Here is a 16,776-nt window from a genome sequence, read left to right as displayed (position 1 = left end):
AGCAGTCTTCACTATAAGGAAAACAAAAAAAGTAAGAGACTGAAAGATTGTCAATCTCTAAAACCAACAAGGGATTACTATCAAAACTATATAAGGAACTCATAAATTATAAAAGAGAAACAGAAAATACAATAGAGAAGTGGTCAGTGAATATAAAGGAGAAATTTACAGCATAAGGAATGCCTAAAAAACACATGAAGAGATAGCTCAACTTCATTAATATCAATAAAGTGCAAAATAAAAGAACTGAGAACTGATTGTCAGTACTTAATTATCTATACTCTTAAAAAAATTTTTTTTTAAAATTTATTCATGAGAGAGGCAGAGAGAGAGAGAGAGAGAGAGAGAGAGGCAGAGACACACAGGCAGAGGGAGAAGCAGGCTTCATGCAGGGAGCCTGACGTGGGACTCGATCCTGGGACTCCAGAAACATGCCCTGGGCCGAAGGCAGGTGCTAAACTGCTGAGCCACCCAGGGATCCCCTATACACTCTTTGATTAAAAAATCTCACTCCAGGCAGCCCGGGTGGCTCAGCGGTTTAGTGCCTGCCTTCATCCCAGAGGGTGACCCTGGAGACCCTGGATCGAGTCCCACGTCGGGCTCCCTGCATGGAGCCTGCTTCTCCTTCCACCTGTGCCTCTGTTTCTCTCTCCGTCTCCTCTCTGTGTATTCTCATGAATAAATAATTAAATTAAAAAATAAAAATAAAAAATCTCACTCCTAGATATATCCCCCAAAGGAACTCTTTGGTGAGACATGTATGAGAACAGTTTTTTTTTTTCTCTTTACAGTACTGTTGTGGTAGGAGAAACTGAGGTAACTTAAATGCTTATTTCTGAGGGAATGATATCAAATAAAATTGACATAAATACTGTAGTTACAATCAACTAGGTATACACGTTGCAATGCAGTGTTGACTGAAAAAAAGATCTGATATTTATACATATAAAACACACATGCTCAAAAACACAATACAAGAGGACACGTATTCAAGCACATCTATATATCAAACACACGAGGGTATGTTTAAAAGGGAATGGGAGAGGGGATTACGGATAAAAAGAAAAAATAATAAAACAGGAAAAGAGCTTTGTACAGGCTGATAATTTAAGTGTGCCTTGAAACAAAGAGTATGACTAACAATTCTGTTTGAAAAAAGTTTACTACATATGTAACTGTTCTTTCCATTGCCAAAGAAATGTCTCAGTTCCAGAAAGACATATACACACAGATATGAAAATGTCATGAAAAATGCAGTTCTGAAATTATCTTCTCTCTTCTGTGTGGTAACTTCTCTGTGACAGAAAGACAGCAAAAAGCAGGAGAAATATAAAAAGAGTGTTTAAAGGAGGGTAATTATGGTTCATCAAAAAAAGTACAGTTCTTTAACACTCACATGAAGTACAAGATACAGATTTAAAGAAAACAAACTGAGAACATGGTTTTCAATATCCTGTGTTGCATCAGTCAAAGAGCTATAGAAAATATTTTATAAGATTTAGCAAAATTATAATTTACTGCAATTAATGACCTCTTCCAATTACTGCTTAATTCACCAATAAGAAGAAAATTGTATTTTATCCCACTTAAAAACACAAACTTATTTTCCAATGGGACATCATTAACTATATTGGTAATAACTGGCATACTTATGATCAATAGTCAAGGTCTTGCAGTCCTCCCCACACAAATTTTAATGAAATACACTTGGCAAATTTTTTTTTTTTAAAGACAAGCAACAGTTTGGCACCTAATATATAATCACAATGACTAAGTCAGGTGTGCAGCACCCCCAGTACAGACTTTATTAGAGTTCAGTTATAAATACACAATCTCTTGACACTGAAGATGTAGTTCTTGCAGATAAAGCCCAAAGGCAGGAAATGAATCTTCTCCCAAAAGCTGGTTCTTATCTTTAAAGTAACCTCAAATTATTACTAAACTAATAAAGTAATTTTGTTCCAGAAATGATCTGATCTATTTTATTTTCAGCTTTTGATAAATCCAAGAATGAGATGGGGGATTATTGCTTTTTGTCTCACTATACACACTGAAACACAACATGAAAATACAGGAAAAAAAATTTTTAATGATTTTTTTTATGGTAAAGTTGGAATAAGCAATAACAAAGCCTGTCAATATATGAGGAAGATGTGTATGGTTTTAGAAAAATAAAAAGCTAACTTTGTTATTTAATAGTAAATTTGGAAGCAAAGCTTTTACTATCTTCTAATTAGAAACTGTTAATTAAAAAAATGAGTAAAAAAGATACAATAAGATTGTATACAATCAAACAAACCAGTAATTCAAAAATATAACTATGGTTATTACTGTCTTCTTTATGGAATTTTTTCTAATACAATGGCCCTCTGCTAATGGCCACAATCCAACATGAAGATCAAGATTCTATTAAAGACACAAAAAAGGTCAGGTTACCAAAATTATGACTGTCAAATACAACATAAGATGGAGACAGCACAAGAAAATTTCAGGTGCCTAATGATTAATGATGATATAGAGAAGATACTAGTTTTATTATAGCAATCTAGGTACCATTCATTACACTTCTACTCTAGGCATTCAATATCATAGCAATATAGGTGCCATTTATTGTTTTTTTTTAAGACTTTATTTATTCATGAGAGACACATAGAGAGAGAGAGAGGCAGAGACACAGGCAGAGGGAGAAGCAGGCTCCATGCAGGGAGCTCAATGTGGGACTCAATCCTGGGACTCCAGGATCACTCCCTGAGCCGAAGGCAGACACTTAACTGCTGAGCCACCCAAGCATCCCTATAGGTGTCATTTATTACACATCTACTCTATGCTGCACAATGTACTAGGCATTCAAGATATACTCTCTAATCCTTAAAATAAACTTTTAGTAGGCCATATTAAAAAATAGAGGTTTTTTTTTTTAATGTGGAACTGAAACTAAGATTAAACAATTTGCCCAAGATCTTAAAGCTAGGAAAATAATGCAAAGCTTCTGGTTTAAGGTGGCAAATTAATACATGCTGCAGCCGTCTCCTCCTCTTCTTCCTCTCCTCCTCCAAACCCTCAAAATGACAGAAAGGAAATCCATAATCATGCTACAAACAATGGGAACCTTCAATGGACTCAAAATGTGAGGAAGATAAAAGCCAAGAAACCAAACTGCCCACAGAAATTGAATGCTAGAGAAGGTAGGAATATTTCCCAAGGTGCTACAAACGCTAAGTAAGGGACAGAAAACAGGAAAAGACAGAAGATAGGTTAACTGAAGTTTTTGCATCAGAAGCAGCAATACAAGTGGATTCTTATATTCTGCCTTTTTTTGGAAAAGGCAAATAACAGAAATTTCATTTCTGCCATTAGCTGGAATGAACGAACACAGGAACTTGAGTAAGCCTGGTAAAATTTTAGAATACCAAGGATAAAGAGAAAAACCTTAAAACATCTGAAGGGAGTTGGGAGTGCAGATTACTCACAAAGAATTAGATATCACATACTTCCATTTATAAATAGTGGATATAAAAACAAAGTATTATATTTAATAGTTCTATAGGAAAATAATTTTGAACTTGGAATTCTATATGTAACAAAACTATCTTTCAAGTATGAAGGCCAAATAAGGACATATGCAGGTCTGCAAGGATTCAAAGATTGTTACCCACAGACAGATAATGGGACATCATTAATTCTCCAAAAGAATTACTTGAGAACATATTTATGCAAGTACAAGACAGAGAAGTAGCATGATGAAACCAACAACAAAAAAACCCCAATAAATTCTAAATGATTCTGGTATTAAAGACAAAATATAAATTATAAACTACTTTTTAAAAAATATATGAGGTCACTAAAAAACAAAGCTTGTGACCTGCAAAGCAGGACTGTAGAAACACTTATAGCTATTAATAAGTTTCTTAGGAAAGAAAAATGACTTTTAGTCAAAGAATTTAAAAGAAAACAGACCAAGAATAGAGAAAGATTACAAAGGGACACTGGGCTGGCTCAGTCAGAAGAGCATGTGAGTTGAATTGAGTATGTGTGTTTTAAGTTCGAGCCCCATGTTACTTAAAAATAAAATCCTAAAACAAAACAAAACAAAAACAAAATAAAAAAAAACAATTATAAGGAAATAACAAAGAAAAAAGTAATATAATAGAAAACTGAAAGAGTGAATATGATCAGTAATCGAAAAGCTGATTCTTCGAGAAGGCAATAAATAATATAATCAAACTTTTGCCAGGTCTGACCAAGAAAAAGGAGAAAACAAATAAACTTCAGGAATACAATCAGACAGAATCACAAATTAAGAGATTTTAAGAAAACGTTTTAACTATTATTGAAATTCTCTGCAAGTATGATTCGAATCCCTAGAAAAAAAATGAACGATTATTTAGGAAAATGTAAATGGACATTAGCTGAAAAGTAGAAATCTGAACAAATAAAAAAAAAAGAAGAAATGGAAATAGTCAAGGACAAAATGCAAATATATTACTTTGCATTTTAACAAATTTTATTTTTTTAAAGATTTTATTTGAGAGAGAGAAAGCACAAGCAGGGAGAGAGGCAGAGGGAGAAGAAGCAGACTCCCCATGAAGCAGAGAGCCTGACGAAGGGCTTGATCTCCGGACCCCAGGATCATGATCTGAGCTGAAAGCAGAAGCTTGACTAACTGAGCCACCCAAGGCGCCCTGCATTTTAACACCTTTTATTTTTTAAAGATTTTATTTCTTAAAAAAAAAAAAAAAAAAAAAAAAGATTTTATTTCTTTATTCATGACAGAGAGAGAGAGAGGGGCAGAGACACAGGCAGAGGGAGAAGCAGGCTCCATACAGGGAGCCCAACGTGGGACTCGATCCACGCTCTCCAGGATCACACCCCCAGCTGAAGGTGGCGCTAAACTGCTGCGCCACCGCGGCTGCCCATTTTAACACCTTTTAACTACTCTAAGGCAGAGGTTCTTGAATATTTTGGTCTCAGGACCTTTTTTAATACTTTTAAAACTTACTGAGGACCCAAAGAGCTTTTGCTTATTACATGAGTCATCCTATCAATATTTACCATATTCGATATTAGAAAAGAAAATTTTATTAATTCACTGAATCATAACTATAAATCCATTCATGCTAATGACATTCTTATGAAAAATAAATGTACTTTACAAATAAATTTAGTAAGAAGAGTGGCAGTGTTTTATATTTTCGGTGAATCCCTTTAATAGAAGATTGCTGGGGATTCCTGGATGGCTCAGCGGTTTAGCGCCTGCCTCCGGCCCAGGGCGTGATCCTGGAGACCCGGGATCTAGTCCCACGTTGGGCTCCCGGTGCATGGAGCCTGCTTCTCCGTCTGCCTGTGTCTCTGCCTCTCTCTCTCTCTCTCTCTGTGTGACTATCATAAATAAAAATAAAAAATAAAAAATAAAAATAAAAAAATTTAAAAAGGGGCAAATAGTGTCTTATTATTATGAAAACAGTATGACTTTGCAGACCTCATGAAAAGATCTTGGGGATCTCTAGAACTCCATATTACAGCTTAAAAAGTTCTAAAGAGTGGTAATGATTGTACAACAATGTAAATGTACCTATCTCCACATCTAAAAATGGCTAAATGGTAAATTTTATGTTATGTATATTTTCCCACAATAAAAAAAAAGCAAATAAAATCCAGCTGCACATATAAAGGAATAAATACACCAAGACCAAGAGGGTTTATTCTAGTAAAGAGTGGTTTCACTTTAGAAAAATCAATGTAATTCACCATAGTAATAGATGTCAAAAAAAAAAAAGTGATAAAATTCAATCCAAATGCCTAATAAAAATTTTCAGCATTCTAGATTATTGTCAACTTCCACTAATTTATCCTGTGTTAACAAATAACATCATCAAAATCTCATAACTCAGGGCACCTGGGTGGCTCAGTGGTTGAGCATCTGCCCTTGGTTCAGGTCATGATCCTGGAGTCCTAGGATAGAGTCCCAAGTTAGGCTCCCTATAGGGGAGCCTGCTTCTCCCTATGCCTATATCTCTGCCTCTTTCTTGCATCTCTCATGAATAAATAAAATCTTAAAAAAAAAAAAAAAAAAACAACGAAAACCAAAATCCCATGGCTTACAGTATAAAGGTTTATTTCTTGCTCATGCTACATGTCCATTATGGATGGCTTGTAGGTCCATACTGACTTCATTCCAGGCTGAAGGCAGACCCTATCTGCAATACGCTGTTCATATCGGCAGAGCGGAAAAGCAACGCCTAAATCAAGATGGCTCTGAAAGCTTCTGCTCAGATATAGCTTATCAGTTTCACTCACATTCCACTAGTTAAACAAGTCTCATGGATAAGCTTAGTATCAAGGGCAGAAAGTATATTTTCTCACAGGGAGGAGCATCTGATAGAACTCTATAGAGATGGACCCAGTAGACAGGATTACCCAAAAATTGTAAACAAAAAGATTTAGAAATGATATACCTACAACAGAGGGCAACTTCTCCAATTTGAAAAAGGGTATTTACCATGAACCTAGAGCAAATGTAACTATTGCTATATATCAGCAATAAATACTTAGAAAAAATATAACAATAAATTTAAAAGACCCCAATCAAGCATATGAGCTATGAAATCAATTAACTATGTGATCTTAGGCAAGTTAAACTCTCTGCTCATTTACTCAACTGTAAAATGAAGATAACAACACCCTATTTCAATGATTTTACAACACATTTTTTTCACATTTTAATGTCTCAGAAATTGATGACATCTTAAAAATAATAGCTGTCACCCAGGAGGCAATAATGATATGCCAAATGAAAATCTCCACTGACACTTTCTGGTGACTCAAGAAAGTATCACTAATGAAGCATCTTAGAACCAATATATCAAACCAAATTATAATGCTAGAGTAACTGAAATAAAACTGCACTGGAAAAGGATTACAGAAAGAAATCAATGGAACAGAATAGTCTAGAGAAACAGACCCACATATTTATGGGAATTTAATATACAATAAATGAACCATTTTACATCACTGGGAAAGGCACAAAACAGTACTTCTCAGTCCTATTATACTCAATACCCTTCTTTTATAGGGCTCTTTATATTGAAATGAAACACAGATAATAAACCTTCTATACAATTTTTTAAAATTATAGACATATTCCTTCTTTTTTGTGCAGCTTTGGATACACACATATACATCCATAAAGAACTATAAAGAATAAAGGGAAGTAACTTATAATGGAATAATACTGTATTTCTATGTGTAACTGCATAAGCATATTAGAAAATAGTAAGTATCAAAGTATCATTCTACTACATAGACTCACTATAATCACCATTAATGCTATAGATACAAATGCTACTGCAGAACTGATAACTAAATATCACAAGTGATATTGATGATGGTGACAGAATTTTTTTAAATGAGCTCTCTGTAAAAGTTCTCTCCCCCTCTCCCCTGGTAAAAACAAAATAAGATATAATCTCTTGATGTACAAAACAAATTAGTGGAAATTTTAGCATATGTTTTGCCATGTAAGAATACTTTTCTAAAAGGATTAAAATTTTGGTTAAACTTATTTAATAAAAAAAATGTACAAAAGATTTTGTGTTTATGTGCAAAAAGAACTTAGGGATAGCCTCATAAAATTATAGTTTTTAATCTATAGGATCTTACCTATATAGATGGGGGTCATGAAATGCAGAATATCCACGTTCCCTGGCCCACATCAAAAACTGGTGTCAATAATACTCTCAAAAACTACAATAAGCAGGAGCCGCCATAAAAATTTCCCAATGCCCCTCTGGAAGTAGTGACACCTCTACTGAAAACCCTGGGGAGAAACTCCTCAAAAAAATATTCTGGACAACTGAATATCCACTTTGTTGAAAGTTAATAGCCCCATCTCCTTAAAATATTCCTAAATCACTGGAAGCAGAGCTGTGCAATTTCACATGGTAAAAACCATGTCTCAACATAACTTCTATTTGTGTTCCTTTTCCAACCAGTAAACAAGACGGAGTCTCTGAAGTCTGTCTGATCTCTGCCAGTCCCCAGACTAACCCTTTTTCTGAAATCCATTCTCTCAAAATTTTTTTCTCAAGATTTTATTTGCTTACTTGACAGAGAGAGAGAGAAAGAGAGAGAGTGCACATAAGCAAGGGGGACCAGCAGGCAAAGGGAGAGGGAGAAGCAGGCTCCCCACTGAGCAGAGAGCACCAGGTGGGGCTAGATCTCAGAACCCTGAGATCATGACCTGAGCCAAAGGCAGACACTTAACAGACTGGGACACCAGGCACCGCTCTCTCAAACTTTTAAAATTCTATTATAAACAACCTACCTCTCAAAGGAAGTATTATAATGTTTAAAAGCATGGACTTTGGAATCAGGCAGATCCAGATTCAAATATCTTACTATTACCCAAGTGCTCTGTGTGGGATATACACCAATTTACTGCTTGACACTTTTGCTTCCTTAGCTATATAATCTCTTCTTTTCTTTAGCTTCTTCCCTTCCAGCTTAAACATACATAAATCATCTCTATCCTAAGAAAACAAGAAGGAAAATTCCACTAACTCTACTATTATTCCTTTAAGTTATCATCTCTAACTCTTCTCTCTCTTCCCTGTCAAATCCCTTCAGAATAAGACCACAAATTAAATCAAATGAGTTAATGGTCAGGTAATAAAACAATAAAAGGGATGGAAAGGGAGACTGAAGAACTAAGAAAACATACTGAGGACTGAAATAACACCATTAGAGGTAATAAATCAGAAACAGCAAAAAACAGAAAAGACCTAAATACCAACAAAGGTTTAAGATAATGTTTAATTCAGAGAAAAAAGACAAAAATTGATTAATTTCCCCAAATATCTGTTTAACTCTTATGTTACCTGGCTTTACTTTATCTTGGTCCTTGTCACCTTGTAAATTAACATGTAATTTACTTATCTGTTAGATAACTATCACCTCTCTTCCTCTCACAAGAATGTAAGCTCCACAAGGGCCATGGCTTTGTTTTGTTTCATTGGCACAGAACAGAAATCACTAAATATTTGTTGAGTGACATAATGAATAAGTGCACAACAATATAAAAACCAAGATGATCCTCTAAAAAGATAACCTAGCAAATGGATCAGAAAAAGTATTCTGATACAGTGATAATAAATTTTTGGGAAATGATGAAAAAAATTAGATATTTATTTATATATTAATTTTAAAGATTTTATTTATTTATTCATGAGAGACACAGAGAGAGAGACAGACCTAGACAGAGGGAGAAGCAGGCTCCCCGAAGGGAGCCCGATATGGGACTCCCCCTTCGGATCCGGAACCTGAAGGCAGTAGGCAGTCGCTCAACTGCTGAGCTACCCAGGCATCCAGAAAAAATTAAATATTTAGATAAAAAGCAACAATTCATTCCAGGAAAAAATAATTCCAAATTATTTGCACCAAAACACATTGAACTTAAAGAATAAAAAGAAAATACCCACTAGTTGTCCAAGCCAATAAAAAAGTCATCTAGAAGAGGGATTAAAAAAAAAACAAAACACTATAGTATTGTACTTTCTCATAAGAATATTCTACAACAGGGAAAATGACTAATGGCTACAAGGTTTTGAAATAAATTGTTATTCTAGAAATAGTACACCCATTCAAGCAGATATTTAGGTGATAAAAGCAATAAGCAATTATTTCTTAATAATTAAGATTGTTAGGAAAATATGTCCCTATGAGCACCTGCTGAAAAACTACTCAACAATGAAATTAAAAAATAAAAGAAAAGAAATTAAGCCAAAGACCTCAGAAATGGAAAGCACCAGTAAAAAGACTGGCAAGAGTGCACCAAATCAGACTAAATAATAATTAAAAAATTCTAGGAATATAAGGATGGCTTAACTTCAAAAAATAAATTCATGTTAATAGATGCTAAAAGATTAAAATTTAATACTCATTTATAATAAAAATTCTTAGTAAACTAGAAACAGTACCAAAAACTTACAGCTCAAACATCACATTTAATTATAAAACTTTATAAGCAACTCCCATTAAAGTCAGATGTGTAATAAGAATGTTTCTATCACTGTTTTCTATTTAGCACTACATTGTAGTTTCCAGGTAATGCAATTACACACACACACACACACACACACACACAGAGGAATAAGAAATATTAGTGAAAAGAACTCAAAAGAAATCATCAAGTTATGAGATCTATATAGGAACCAGAATTAAATCAATAAAAAAAATAAGCAGCATTCATATGTACTAGTAATAATAATTCACAAAAAAAGTCCCTTCTACAACAGCAACAAATTGAAGGTACCTAGATAAATCTAATAAAAGATGTGTGTGATCTGAAAGAAATTTTCAAATTGTACTAAAGGATATATAAAACACCTAAACAAATAAAGACATATGTCGTCTTTATAAATGAAAAGACTAAAATATTAAAATATCAATTGTCTTCTAAGCTAACCTATAAAACCAATACAAGTCCAATCAAGATACTTAGTTTTTATTTTTATTTTTTTAATGATTTTATTTATTTATTCATAGAGACACAGAGAGAGAGAGAGAGAGAGAGAGAGAGAGGCAGAGGCACAGGCAGAGGGAGAAGCAAGCTCCATGCAGGGAGCCTGATGTGGGACTCGATCCAGGGTCCCCAGGATCAAACCCCGGGCTGCAGGCGGCGCTAAACCGCTGCGCCACCGGGGCTGCCCAAGATACTTAGTTTTTAAAATGTGTACTTGAAAGTGCACTAAAATTCACTTACTAAGGCAATTTTAAAGACTCAAATAGGGCAAGACAGCAAGAGAATAGCAAGACAATGTATGACTTTGCAAGTCAAAAATAAGGATTCTGGTCCTCATACTAAGAGCAATGGGAAGCCAATAGTGATTTAAAAACCAGGAAGAGGACTTTATCTGAAGTGTACAAAAATGTATTGGAGAAGCTTAAAAGATACCTTGGGAAGTCACTGAAAATGGCAGAATATGGATGCACAAAACTTTCTTTTTTAACACTGGCAAAAAAAAAAAAAAGTCAGAATTGGTATTTTCAGAACTCTGGAAATTAACTAAAGGCTTAAAGGAGTCCAGGGAGCATTTATTCAAGAACAGCTGAATCTAGTAAGAACTCTGTAACATTTTAACTTCCCCCATTTCCATCATCCCCTCCCTAATGTCATGGTAGCCTAAAAACAACAGCCTACAACCATGGCAGATTGTATTGTGCTACAGAAACCAGCAGTCTAGCAGCCACTAGAGAAGGCAGAATGGGGTTAGAGATCCTTCAAAACCTCTATCCCAGAGAATTATTATTGGACCTGTCTGGTGGTTCCCGGAAGACACACCACTCACAAGGCTGCCTTTATTTAACTTGACAGAGCACCAAAGTAAAAGAGCCTTTTCCCTGGAGCTGTCTGTCAAAAACAATCAAAGACAACTGCTGAACATCAGGGCTGCCTGCCATAATGCATACCAGTTGTAACATTTGGGGAAAACAATAGGCTAAACAAAAAGCTTTAAAAATGTTGAGAAATAAGATGTTCAATAGGGGGCTTTGAAAGCTCTCCCATATTCCTGAGGATCATGAAGTCCACATGCATACAGACATTTGTGCCTGATCAGGAAAGACCTGAGAATGTCCTAAACTCTCACAACGGACCCTGAGGCTCTGCACAAGCAAGAAGTGAAGGCTAAGGCAAAGCTGTAAAATGCCTGATGGTATACTGCAGACATGCCCTGCAATTAGAGCCCCTTGGCAGACTGGAGACTTATTAGTTAACAAGTATTTAAAGAAATCTCTGTCAAATCATTAGCTAACCACTAAGCTAACCAAACATGAGTTCAGTGGCCACACACAACAAAACATATAAACTTTAAGAATTAGTTCAGCAAGGCCATTACATAAAAAACAACAAAAAACAGCAAAAAACTATAAACCTTGGAAAGAGGAAAGGCTCTGGTTTCCAGAGTTGGCAAACGGTAGTATTTTAAACTTTCAGTTCCCAATCAAAAATTAAGAGACATGCAAAGAAACAAGAAAGTATGATCCATACACAGAATGCATTCAAAGAACCAAAGAAAACATCTAAAGAACTAAAGTATGAGAACAATGTCTCATCAAATAGAGAATACCAATAAAGAGATAGAAATTATAAAACAAAACACTCAAGCTGAAAAATACAATAATGCTGGCGCATTATATTTCATACCAAAAATTTTTTTTAAAAGTTGCCCATCTGCAAACATAAGTAAGTCTGGCTAAAAATGCATAGATTTAAATATAGATTCACAAACCAATTATACATATCTACAAGGACTCATGATTAATAGTAGCATTTCCTTCCTAAAAAAGATAATAAACTCCTACCTCATCTCATCTTCATAATCTGGGTTCACTCAGCTACTTCTCTAATTTTACCTTCCAATAGGTTGGGAACAGAAATGAAAATTCTCAGGGCACCTGGCTGGCTCAGTCAGTAAAGCATGTGACTCTTGATCATGGGGTCGTGAGTTCAAGTCCCATACTTGGTGTACAGCTTACTTAAAAAAAAAAAAAAAGAAAAGAATAGACTTCTTTTGTCATCTGTCCCACTCCTTGTAACAGACTTCTATCATTTAGTGCTGTCTTTTTTTCTCCTCTTGCATTTTCTTAGGTTTCTGTTTCACTTATGGACAGCAAGTCATAGGGATGCCTTTTTTAGTAAAACTGCACAATTACTTCAAATCCCTCATGGCTTATATTGCTGTTAGATATACTCAGTATCATGAATTTACCAGGAATTCATTTTAGTAGTATGAGAAAAGTATGAAAAATTTTTAGTCACCACTAAAATAATATACATTTTCTGCTTTCCATACATAATCTGCTTTGTCATGTTTACATAAAACTGTCATTTTAACTATACCAGACTATATTCAGAGAAATAGAAAATTATTATAACTAACGAAAAACCACAACTGAAACTTTATAGGTTCAGATGTACTATACTGTTGTGACAGATTAACATTTTAACTTTTTCTCACTATTAGCAAACCAAATAGGCATCCAACCAAAATAATTAGTTTTTTCATTAGGAAAAACAGACCTATGCAGACTACTTTCCTAGAAAATGCTTTTAAAAGATTGCAATTAAAGTGGAGAAAGATTAAGAAATAGTGAAAGCAATGAAGTGTTATCATGTAACCCAGTTACTTATTAATGTTTCTAACTTCAAGAATATACAATTATGGCTATCTTTTTTAAAGCACTCATTTCCTTCTATTCTTCAAAATTTTAATAACAATATAACTTTTTTGAAAACTAAAAAACCCACGTGCTATCATCCAAAAAAGTAACAGATTTCATTTATTTTTCTACTTGCACATATGTATACAACTATATTATTCAGTTTTGTATTCTGCTCATTTCACCTTACTTCATGCTTCTAAGTAGTTCCAATACTCACTGTTTCATTATGCCTTCTATCAGATGAAATGTGTTATTTCCTTTTATATTTTAACATGATTTAAAATCTAAGTATCTTATAGACAATGCTTATCAAATTCACCATTAATTTTTCTTAAAAAATATTTTTTCAATTATACAACTACTGTGGAATATTTGGAAAATACATAAAAATACAAAAAACAACCGTTCATCAGTAGACTACACAAAGACAACTATAATTAATATTCTGCAATGCTTTCTTTTTTCCTTTGATTTTATCTGTAACAATTTTGTATATACATCACACCACATTTAGCCATACACTTATTGTAGAAAGCTGGACTGGTTCTAAGTTTTTGCCTTCATAAACAACCCTGAAACAAAGATTTTTGAGTATCTATAAATCTTTAATTCAAATTTCTGATAATTTCTTCCAGAGAGAATTTTAGAAGGGAAAATACAGTTTGTCTTTGATTGATATACTGAGTTAAACACACTTAACTTCTAAAGGATTGATATAAATTGCATAGCTACATTCCAAAAGAGGCACCAACTTATACTAACACAAGTGTGAACACCCATTTCACCAAAACCTTGCCATTACCATTCTCTAAAAGTATTTGCTAATATAGTAAAAAATGGCAGCTCACTGTTGTCCTAATTTAATTTACACTTCTTAAATATACTATGATGAAATATCTGTAATGTTTATTAGATATTTCTATTCTATATTTGTCTATAAATGCATTTTCCTGAAGTATTAGTGTTTTTATAAATGCTTCATACATCTTGTGACAAATGAACGCTTAACCTATAAAAGGACTATACAATGGCTTCTGAGTGACTCAAAGTGCAATTTTTGTTATCATCCACCATTTATCTGACATTTCTGACACGTTTAAGAAAACTAAATTAATAAATATTTGCTATCTAGTTTAACTCAGTAATTCTTTTTTTTTAACTTAGTAATTCTGTAAAGAGATCAAAGAGTTCTGTATCTTGATCTAATCTGAAAATTGTTGCTTTTGGATAAAGATAGCAAACTGCAACAACTTTCATGTTGTATTGCTCATACTTCTTTCATGAAATTACAATGTAAAATAGGATCTTACAAGAACATTGTCTAGAAATAAGTATTTCAGTTGCCAAGATTAAAAGGAAAAGCCATTGGCTCTGCAAAATGCACAAGCACTTAGTAGCAACATCTAAAATGAAGTTCCTTGTTTAACCTGTCATGCAAAATCTATTTTAGTCACTGACTATCTTACAACATTTGTGAAAAACTACTGGTTATCACAAGTACTTTTGAGAATAATTGTGTAGACCAGGGGTCAGCAAGTTACAGCCAAAGCCAGCCACCCCTCTTTTTATAAGTGAAGTTTTATTAGAATACATTCATTAGTCATGTTCGTTCGTTTACATATTATCTAATGGCTGCTTTCACAGCAAGAGAGTGAAGTTCAACAGTTAGTCTGCAAAGTCCAAACATCTACTTCCTGGCTCTTTACAATTCAGACAGCTAAAGCATCTGAGTAAGTAACTTTACATGTAGTAAACGTATCAGCATAGATATCCAGAACCTAACCCATGGAGCTCATATAGTAAAAAGACTTTCAAGTAACTTACAACACAAGGTATAAAAAGCTAAGTGCTAAGAAAAGAACAGCGACCAAAAAAGGATGAGACTGCTTCCCCTGAGGGAAATGAAGAAAGCAGCTTTTGCAATGGGTTTTGAAAGATGGCTATAATTTGGACACGCAGAATGAGGAGACTTCTAGTGTGAAGAAAAGCAGAGTTGCAAAAAAACTCAGACACATACATACATAGAGGAGCACAGTTAGAAAAATGTTAATAAGCATTTGGAAGCCAGAGCACAGTGAAGGCTTTCAATGTCAAGCTTTCAATAGCAGTTTAGATTTTAAATACGATTAGGTTCAAAAGCAAGAGTTACAGTGAATAGAACTTTAAAAAGATCAATCTGTAAACAGTATTTCAAATTAATTTAAGAAGACAGATGATAAAAAAAATTAGTTACAAAGCTATTAAAATCTAAGTAATGAAGGTGGTGGCAATGGGACTGGAAGAGGATACACTGGAATAAACATTACTATCACAGCAAAACTTTTCTAACACATGATCAGACAGTAGCATTTGGATACAATATAAACTTCTTACTCATATAGGGTAAAAACTCCCATCTTCTCTACCTTTGAACAAAAATAATTACTTCTAATTAGTTTCGATAATTTTTAAAAGACGAATCATTTAAATAGTACTTTCCTACTTTTAAAACTTACTCTGGATTTATAAGTATATATTAAAATTGAATTCATTTACTAGGGCCCCATCTGCTGGACCATTGGAAACAAAGTCTAATCTTAAATTTGGGCTCTCAAATGCTTCTTAATTGCTGCAAGCACCAATGCATTTGCTTTGTAGCAGCTCCTTTCCAGGTATATCAAATGCCCTCTTTAGGAAAGAACCATAAAATATCTTTCTCCACATTTTCCCCAAGGCACCAATAATTTCATTGCTGCCTAAATTGTTGATTAATCTTTAAATAAGAGATTTATATTCAAACGTCACAACTATTTAAATATACTTAAGAAATTTACTTCTCAGTATAAGAATAAGCTGGAATTCATCAGACTGATCTCATTATTGGTAAGTTGTTACACTAAAAAAGTTTTATATTCTGTTCATTAAGAACTAAGCTACAACTTTCTTGTCAGTTGGCTTCTGGCTGAGCTCTACCAAAGGAAAACAAAGATGATCTATTGGAAAGATCAAAAACAAAGTATTCCTCTCTGCGTTTTTCTCTACTTAAGACGGAATTTCCCCAGTGGCTTCAGCTCCTTCTGTAAGAATCCAGTTCCCAGGTCACCCTAGCTCTTGGCCTCCAAGACCTGTATCTTACCTGTATCCCTCCATTTATCACTACTTGCTCTTACTACTGCTAATCTCTGGGTTGCCTCACCATCCTCTTTTTGACTATTTATGTAACTAATTCGCTGCTAATTAATTAAACTAATTAACTTTAATTAACTAATTAAAGTCCCTCTATGTAAAAGAAGGGGAGAAGAAAAGAGGGAGGGGTAGACAGAAAGAAGAAAGAGCAAAATGGACTAGCCCAGCTTTTCTGGCTCTAGTGTATCCACTGTCCAGCCTCATTTCACAATGGAAAAGAAAGAACAATAACATATGTAAACTTTTCAAATCACTTGTGTATATCCATCCTTCTCAGATTTTTGCTTTGTGTTACATGGTATGCCAGGATGTGAAACTACAGAATAAGCATGTCCATGGTAGGTTATATATATATATATTTATTTGTATATTAGAACAAATGACAGAAGT

General features: G+C 34.1%; 1 protein-coding gene across 4 annotated transcripts in view; it reads right to left on the bottom strand.

Annotated features, from left to right (window-relative positions):
• NSRP1 (nuclear speckle splicing regulatory protein 1) overlaps nucleotides 1-16,776 on the bottom strand; it is a 54,395-nt gene that overhangs the window by 34,622 nt on the left and 2,997 nt on the right. The window contains exon 3 of one of the 4 annotated variants that reach the window (XM_038548408.1): nucleotides 12,361-12,533. The exons of the other annotated variants lie outside the window; for them this stretch is intronic. The gene's annotated coding sequence lies outside the window, so the exon portion shown is untranslated. The remainder of the gene's footprint in view (nucleotides 1-12,360; nucleotides 12,534-16,776) is intronic. 4 annotated transcript variants of the gene reach the window in all.

Source organism: Canis lupus, chromosome 9 (genome assembly GCF_011100685.1).
Source record: "Canis lupus familiaris isolate Mischka breed German Shepherd chromosome 9, alternate assembly UU_Cfam_GSD_1.0, whole genome shotgun sequence".
In the NCBI taxonomy this organism is placed as follows: Eukaryota; Metazoa; Chordata; class Mammalia; order Carnivora; family Canidae; genus Canis; species Canis lupus.
Note: the sequence above shows the minus strand (reverse complement) of the source record. Positions and strands in the feature narration are given on the sequence as shown.